We start from the raw sequence: 9,006 nt of genomic DNA on the forward strand, positions 1-9,006 counted from the left end.
CACACACAAAGACATAATAAAAAATCAAACTCCCTAAAATAAAGATTCACACATCTAATTTGGTATTATTTCTCTCTGGTGTATCCTGTCATTTGATGGTTGCCAAATGATTAGGTAACCAGTGAGGTAACTTGATTAATGACTTGCTGTACCATTGGTGCCCAGAACAGTGCCTGACATGGAGTAAATGCCCAATAAATGTTTGTGCAAATGAATGAATGGGGATAGTAACAGGAAAAAGAGTGGTAGGGTCCATAAATAAATTCCCAATCAGAAAGTTACATCAAGTTAAACTAAAGAGCTAAAGTATAAAAGGAGTATATAAAAGGTAAGGTATAAGCTGAAGTATGTTCAATCATGATGATCCTATAAAAGGGTTAAGAATCACTTTTGTTAAAAAACCCTCTAATAAAGGAAGAGAAGTGACAATATAACAATTACGAAAGGATTGGGTCTTAAGTCACCTTGAAAGTTCATTTATATGGAACACTGAGATCCCTGATGTCAGATAAGTGAAGCATTCTGATATTTACAAAATCAAGTGCAGAGAAGTCACAGTGGAAAATGTTCTTTTTTTGAAAGACATGAATTTTGTTTTCTGAGTACTGTACATTAAAAGTTATTTTTGAGGGGGCGCATGGCTGGCTCAGTTGATAGAACATGCAATTCTTGATCTCTGTGAGTTTGAAACCCAGGTTGGGTGTAGAAGTCTATCTTTGAAAAAATTATTTTCAGGGTGCCTGGCTGGCCCAGTCAATAGACCATAGGATTTTTTTTTGTTTTTAATTTTATTTACAGGGGCATCAGGGTGGCTCAGTTGATTAAGCAACTGCCTTCTGCTCAGGCCATGATTCTGGAGTCCCGGGATTAAGTCCCACGTCAGGCTCCCTGCCCAGCAGGGAGTGTGCTGCTCCCTCTGACCTCTCCCCTCATTCTCCTGCTCAGTCTCTCTCAAATAAATAAAATTTTTTTTTAAAAAAAGGATTTTATTTATTTATTTGAGAGAAAGCATGAGCATGGGGCGGGGGAGCAGGACTGACAAAGGGAGTGGGACATGCAGACTTCCTGCTGAGCGGGGCCTGATGAAGCACTCAGTTCCAGGACCCTGAGATCATGACCAAGCTGAAAGCAGACACAACTAAGCCACCCAGGTGCCCCAGTAGAGCATGGGATTCTTGATTGTGGGGTTGTTAGTTTTAAGACCCACATTGGGTATAGAAGTTACTTAAAAATCTTTTGGGGGTGCCTGCATGGCTCAGTGTTGGGCGTCTGCCTTCGGCTCGGGTCGTGATCCCAGGGTCCTGGGTTCAAGCCCCATATCGGGCTCTCTGCTTGGCAGGAGTCCTGCTTCTCCCTCTCCCACTCCCTCTGCTTGAGTTCCCTCTCTTGGTGTGTGTGTCTCTGTCAAATAAAATCTTTAAAAAAAAAAAAAATGAAAGACCAAGAATGGTTAAAACATTTTAAAAATAAATAAAAATATATAATCTAAAAGTTATTTTCAGCTCTTCCACAGGAGGCATACACGCTGCCACTGGGGCCGCTGCCATGTCTCTAGTGATCCCTGAGAAGTTCCAGCACATTTTGCGAGTACTCAACACTAATATCGATGGGTGGCGGAAAATAGCCTTTGCCATCACTGCAATTAAGGGTGTGGGGCAAAGATAAGCTCATGTGGTGTTAAGGAAAGCAGACCGATTTCACTAAGAGGGCCGGGGAGCTCACTGAGGATGAGGTGGAACTTGTGATCACCATTATGCAGAATCCTCGCCAGTATAAGATCCCCAGACTGGTTTTTGAACAAACAGGAGGACGTGAAGGATGGAGAGTACAGCCAGGTCCTGGCCAGTGGCCTGGACAGCAAACCTCGTGAAGACCTGGAGAGACTGAAGATCAGGGCCCACAGAGGGCAGCACCACTTTGGGGGACTTTGTGTACGAGGCCAGCACACCATAGGGTTCTGGGGCCACACTGCGAATGTGTCCAAGAAGAAATAAATCTGTAGGCCTTGTCTGTTAATAAAATAGTTTATACACCTAAAAAAAGTTATTTTCATTAATGTCTTTGTGAAGGTTCAAGTGTAATTAAACTTTTTTTTTTAAGTTTATTTATTGACAGAGACACAGTGAGAGAATACATGCAGGGATAATGGGAGAGGGAGAAGCAGGCTTCCTGCTGAGCAGGGAGCCCAGGGTGGGACTCGATCTAGGACCTGGGATCATGACCTGAGCCAAAGACAGATGCCTAAAGACTGAGCCACCCAGGCACCCATACAAATGTAATTAAACTTTTAGTACAATTTTAAAAATTTAAATTATTGTTTATATGTTCTGGTTCCTCAAGATTATTTACGGTTGTTTACACTAATTTTTTGGTTAAGATTTTTTTTTTTTTAAGATTTTATTTATTTGACTGATCACAAGTAGGCCAAGAGGCAGACAGAGAAGAAGCAGCAGGCTCCCCGCTGAGCAGAGAGCCCAATGTGGGGCTCGATCCCAGGATCCTGGGATCATGACCTGAGCCAAAGACAGAGGCTTTAACCCACTGAGCCACCCAGGTGCCCCATGTTAAGTTTGTTTTTAAGTAATCTCTGCCCAATGTGGGGCTCAAACTCAGGACCATGAAATCAAGAGTTGACTTCAGAATGAACCAGCCAGGCATCTATTAATAATTAAGTACAAGAATCGAAGAAAATAAATACTTGTCTTGTATACATGGATCCTGAATCCATTTGTATACCACTGAATGGGAAGCCTAATATAAATATTCCAATCCTTACCCTAACTTTGAAACTCAGTGAGTTTGGGAATGCTCTGCTACAACAATCAAGGTGTCCTCTTAAGTTCCAGCAAACAGGAGCACCTGGGTGGCTCAGTCAGTTAAGCGGTAGACTCAATTTTGGCTCAGGTTGTGATCTCAGGGTCCTGGGATTGAGCCCCAAGTTGGGTTCTGTGCTCAGTGGGAAGTCTGCTATTCTCTCTCTCTGTTCCACCCATCCCCACTCATGCTCTCTCTCAAATCTTTTTTAAAAATTCCAGCAACATTCAGGGGTGCCTAGGTGGTGCATTCGGTTAAGCTCAGCTCATGATCTTTTGGGTGGTAGGATCAAGGCCCACATCAGGCTGCCAAAAGTCGGCTTGAGGGGCGCCTGGGTGACTCAGTGGGTTAGAGCCTCTGCCTTCGGCTCGGGTCATGATCCCAGGGTCCTGGGATCGAGCCCCACATCGGGCTCTCTGCTCAGCAGGAAGCCTGCTTCCCCCTCTCTCTCTGCCTGCCTCTCTGCCTACTTGTGATCTCCCTCTGTCAAATAAATAAATGGGATCTTTGAAAAAAAAAAAAAAAAAAGGCTTGAGAGTCTCCCTCAGGCCCTCCCGTGTGCTCTTTTTTTTTTTTTTTTTTTTTTTTTTTAATTCTAGCAAACATTCAGACATAGAAAATTGTATTAGGGGGTGCCTGGGTGGCTCAGTCAGTTAAGCGTCTGACTTTAGCTCAGGTCGTGATCTCTGAGTCATGGGATCAAGCCCCGTGTGGGGCTCTGTGCTCAGCAGGGAGTTTAGAGGTATTCCCTCCCTCCCTCTCCTTCTGCTCTTCCCCTGGCTTGTGCTCTCTCTCTGAAATAAAATGTTAGGGGCGCCTGGGTGGCTCAGTGGGTTAAAGCCTCTGCCTTCGGCTCAGGTCATGATCCTGGGGTCCCGGGATCGAGCCCCGCATCGGGCTCTCTGCTCAGTGGGGAGCCTGCTTCCTCCTCTCTCTCTGTCTGCCTTTCTGCCTACTTGTGATCTCTGTCTGTCAAATAAATACATAAAATCTTAAAAAAAAAAAACCCAATATGAAATAAAATGTTAAAAAATAGTTCACATTTGGCATATTCTCTTAGGAAAATATAGGGTGGGAAGCAACATGCAGTAGGGCAAGTTCAGGCATTCCACAAGTTCGTGCAGTAGTCCTCACAGCAGTACAACCTGTGCAAAAATGATGAAATCTGCAGTGTGCAAGTTCAGGCTCTTCGTGAAAGTTTTATGTTTCAGTACCCAGTATCTTTTGTAACAACTCTGTAGTATAGCTTCCAAAGTTCCTGAAGAGCTACCTAGTTATGTTACTACATTTGGAAGCTTCCAAGTATAGTGTCCCCACCAGATACAGTTCTGGTTCAGATGCATTTTACAAATCAGGTCACTTTTACCATTCGCAAATGTTAACAGATGACACCATAGTTATCAGGGTGCCAGAGAAACAAGTATAATAAAAAGTCAAATTCTCATGCAGAAAGGGGCAGGGTTTTGTTAAAGGAATAGAGTCCAGAATGGAGCACCTGGGTGGCTCAGTGGATAAGCGTCTGCCTGGGTCACGATCCCAGGATACTGGGGTCAGGCCCAGTATGGGGCTCCCTGCTTGGCAGGAAGCTTGCTTCACCCTCTCCCACTCCCCCTGCTTGTGTTCCCTCTCTTGCTGGGTCTCTCTCTGTCAAATAAATAAAATCTTTTTTAAAAAAATTCGTTTCAGGGATGCCTGAGTGGCTCAGTTGGTTAAGCGGCTGCCTTCAGCTCAGGTCACGATCCCAGCATCCTGGGATCGAGTCCCGCATCAGGCTCCTTGCTCAGCGGGGAGCCTGCTTCTCCCTCTGCCTCTGCCTGCCTGTGCTCCCTCTCTCGCTCTCTCTCTTTCTGACAAATAAATAAAATCTTAAAAAAAAAAAACTATTTAAAAAAAAAATTCGTTTCAGAGAGAGCACGAGAGGAGAGAGGGTCAGAACGAGAAGTAGACTCCCTGCTGAGCAGGGAGCCCAATAGCTCGCTCTCTCACTGTCTCTCTCCCCAGCAAATGAATAAAATCTTTTAAAAATCTCCCAAGATATATTGGTAAAGTGAAAAAACATCAAGGTGTATAGTCGTATGTGTTCTATGCTGCCATTCATATATTTATGTGTGGTGTGTACATATACATGCATAAAATGAAGATATGTTTATACTGCTGTAAATACTTCAGAAATACATGTGAGGAGCGCCTCGGTTGCTCAGTTGGTTAAGTGACCCACTCTTGGTTTTGGCTCAGGTCATGATCTCAGGGTTCTGGGATTGAGCCCCATATAGGGCTCCATTCTCTGTGGGAGCCTCTCCCATGCTCTGATGGATTTTCTCCCTTTCCCTCTGCCCCTCCACCAACTCGTGCTCTCTCTCTTTCTCTCTCTCTCTCTCTCTCAAAATAAGTAAATCTTTAAAAAAATACAGTACGGGCAACTGGGTGGCTCAGTGGGTTAAAGCCTCTGCCTTCAGCTCAAGTCATGGTCCCAGGGTCCTGGGATCAAGCCCCTCATCTGGCTCTCTACAGCAGGGAGTCTGCTTCCCCTTCTCTCTTTGCCTGCCTCTCTGCCTACTTGTGATCTCTGTCAAATAAATAAATAAAGGTCTTAAATAAATAAATAAAATACATGTGAAGTGGATATGATAGTTTCCTCTGGGGAGGGAAATTAGTTTACTGGAGGTTGTATATTGAAGGGAGACTTAATTTTCACAGTCCATTTTTTTTTTAAAGATTTTATTTATTTGACAGAGATCACAAGCAGGCAGACGGCAGGCAGAGAGAGGGGTGGGGGTTGGGGGGGAAGCAAGCTCCCTGCTGAGCAGAGAGCCATCCCAGGGCCCTGAGATCATGACGTGAGCCGAAGTCAGAGGCTTAACCCACTGAGCCACCCAGGCTCCCCTTCACAGTCCATTTTTTTAAACATTTAATGTATTATTTGTTTCAGGGGTACAGGTTTGTAAATCATCAGTCTTACACAATTCACAGCATTCACCATAGCACATACCCTCCCCAATGTCCATAACCCAGCCACCCTATCCCTCCCCCACCCCATCCCCCCCCAGCAAACTTCAGTTTGTTTCCTGAGATTAAGAGTCTCTTATGGTTTGGGGTGCCTGGGTGGCTCAGTGGGTTAAAGCCTCTGCCTTCAGCTCTGGTCATGATCCCAGGGTCCTGGGATCAAGCCCCACATTGGGCTCTCTGCTCAGCAGGGAGCCTGCTTCCTCCCTTCTCTCTCTGCCTGTCTCTCTGCCTACTTGTGATCTCTTTCTGTCAAATAAATAAATAAAATCTTAAAAAAATAAAAAAAGAGTCTCTTATGGTTTGTCTTTCTCCCATCTTGTTTCATTTTTTTCCCACCTTTCCCCCTGTGATCCCCCACCCTGCCTCTCAAATTCCTCATATCAGAGAGATCATATAATTGTCTTTCTCTGATTGACTTAATTCACTTAGCATAATACCCTCTAGTTCCATCCACTTCGTTGCAAATGCAAGATTTTACAGTCCATTCTTTAGCACTGTTCAAATTTTTAAAAAATCATATGTGTTTATTGTCTATTTAAAATAATGTAGGGGTGTCTGGGTGGCTCAGTAGGTTAAAGTCTCTGTCTTCAGCTCAGGTCATGATCCCAGAGTCCTGGGATCGAGCCCCACATCGGGCTCTCTGCTCGGCGGGGAGCCTGCTTCCCTCACTCTCTCTGCCTGCCTCTCAGCCTACTTGTGATCTCTGTCAAAAAAAAAAAAAAATTTAATTAAATAAAATAATTTAGGAGCACCTGGGTGGCACAGTTGAATGAGCGTTCAACTCTTGGTTTCAGTTCAGGTCATGATCTTGAGGTTCTAGGAATGAGCCCCATGTCCAGCTCTTTGCTATGTACAGAGTCTGCATGAGACACCATATGCCTCCCCCACCCCCTCAAATAAATAAAATAGTCAAATTGTGATTTTTTTTTAAATTTCCAAAGATAAAATGTATAATTTTAAAACATGGAGTAATATTTGTCACCTAGTTTACTGGAAAATTATTATCAGTGTATGAAAAAAGAACACTGTAATTCTTAGAAATAATAATTTTTTAAAAATACTTTATTTAGGGACGCCTGGGTGGCTCAGTCAGTTAAGCCGCTGCCTTCGGCTCAGGTCATGATCCCAGGATCCTGGGATTGAGTCCCGCATCTGGCTCCTTCCTCAGCAGGGAGCCTGCTTCTCTCTCTGACTCTGCCTGCCACTCTGCCTGCCTGTGCTCTCCCTCTCTCTCTCTCTGACAAATAAATAAATAAATAAAATCTTAAAAAAAAAAAAAACTTTATTTTTTTGACAGAGATCACAAGTAGGCAGAGAGGCAGGCAGAGAGAGAGAGAGAGAGAGAGAGAGAGAGGAAGCAGGCTCCCTGCTGAGCAGAGCCCGATGCGGGGCTCGATCCCAGAACCCTGGGATCATGACTGGAGCTGAAGGCAGAGGCTTTTAACCCACTGAGCCACCCAGGCGCCCCTAGAAATAATTATTTTAACAAAATAATTAAGTGTCTGCCTTCAGCTCAGTCCCAGGTCCTGGGAAGAGAGCCCCATATCAGGCTCCCTGCTCCTCAGCAGGGAGCCTGCTTCTCCCTCTGTGTGCTACTCCCCCAGCTTGTGCTCTCCCTCTGTTGAATGAATAAATAAAATATTTTTTTTTCTGAAGATTTTATTTATTTATTTGACACACAGAGAGAGATCACAAGTAGGCAGAGAGAGAGGTGGAAGCAGGCTCCCTGCCAAGCAGAGAGCCTGATGCGGGGCTCGATCCCAGGACTCTGAGATCATGACCTGAGGCGAAGGCAGAGGCTTAACCCACTGAGCCACCTAGGTGCCTCAAATCTTTTTTTTTTTTTTTAAAGATTTTATTTATTTACTTATTTGTCAGAGAGAGAGAGAGAGCGAGAGCGCACACAAGCAGGCAGAGTGGCAGGCAGAGGCAGAGAAGCAGGCTCCCCACTAAGCAAGGAGTCCAATGCGGGACTCGATCCCAGGACCCTGGAATCATGACCTGAGCCAAAGGCAGTAACCTAACCAACTAAGCCACCCAGATGTCCCCGAATAAATAAAATCTTAAAAACAATAACAACGAGAAACTCTTACCTGGGAGAACCTCTTAGTTACCATTCTTGAATTCATCTAGCCCTTTTAAAATTGACTACTTGGATAAGTGTACATAAATACTTGATCAATCTTTTATGCTCATTATTTCTTCTTTCGTCTCCTTCTCCTGATTCTTATGCTTTTTGTTTTTAAAGATTTTATCTATTTGACACACAGAGACACAGTGAGAGAGGGAACACAAGCAGGGGGAGTGGGAGAGGGAGAAGCAGGCTTCCCATCAAACGGGGAGCCCAATGTGGGACTCGATCCCAAGACCCCGGGATCATGACCTGAGCCAAAGGCAGCCACCTAACAACTGAGCCACCCAGGTGCCCCTGATTCTTATTCTTATTCTTATTCTTATTCTTATTCTTATTCTTATTCTTATTCTTATTCTTCTCCTTCTTCTTCTTCTTCTTCTTCTTCTTCTTCTTCTTCTTCTTCTTCTTCTTCTTCTTCTTCTTCTTCTTCTTTCTTCTTCTTCTTCTTCTTCTTCTTCTTCTTCTTCTTCTTCTTCTTCTTCTTCTTCTTTTTCTTCTTCTCCTCCTCCTCCTCCTCCTCCTCCTCCTCCTCCTCCTCCTTCTTCTTCTTCTTCTTCCTCTTCTTCTTCCTCTGCTGCTACTGCTTCTGCTTCTGCTTCTGCTTCTTTTGCTTCCCCTTCTGCTTCCCTTTCTCCTCCTCCTCCTTCCTTCCTCTGCTCCCTCCCCCTTCCCCGAACCCCTCTCCTCCTCTCCCTCCTCCTCTGCTCCTCCTCCTCCTCTCGCCCTCCTCCTCCTCCCCCTCTTTCTCCTTCTCCCCTCCTCCTCCTTCTCCCCTCCTCCTCCTCCTCCTTCTACGGTTTTATTTATTTGAGAGAGAGAGAAAAAGAAAACAGGAGCAGGGAGAGGAGCAGAGGGAGAGGGAGAAGTAGGCTCCCCACTGAGCAGGGAGCCCAGTGCAGGACTCAATCCCAGGACCCCAGGATCATGACCTGAGCTCAAGGCAGACACTCAACCAACTGAGCCAACCAGCAGCCCCATTCTTCCTCTTCTTTTTAAGATTGTATTTATTACTTGAGAGAGAGAGAGAGCAGGGGGATGAGCAGAAGGAAATG

At 44.8% G+C, this 9,006-nt stretch overlaps 1 pseudogene across 1 annotated transcript; it reads left to right on the forward strand.

The window, feature by feature from the left end:
• Positions 1-1,545: 1,545 nt before the first annotated feature.
• Positions 1,546-1,997, forward strand: LOC308338015 (small ribosomal subunit protein uS13-like; annotated as a pseudogene). The gene has a single exon. The product of its transcript is annotated as a small ribosomal subunit protein uS13-like (transcript).
• Positions 1,998-9,006: the final 7,009 nt, after the last annotated feature.

Source organism: Martes martes, assembly GCF_963455335.1.
Source record: "Martes martes genome assembly, contig: scaffold_413, whole genome shotgun sequence".
Taxonomy (NCBI): domain Eukaryota; kingdom Metazoa; phylum Chordata; class Mammalia; order Carnivora; family Mustelidae; genus Martes; species Martes martes.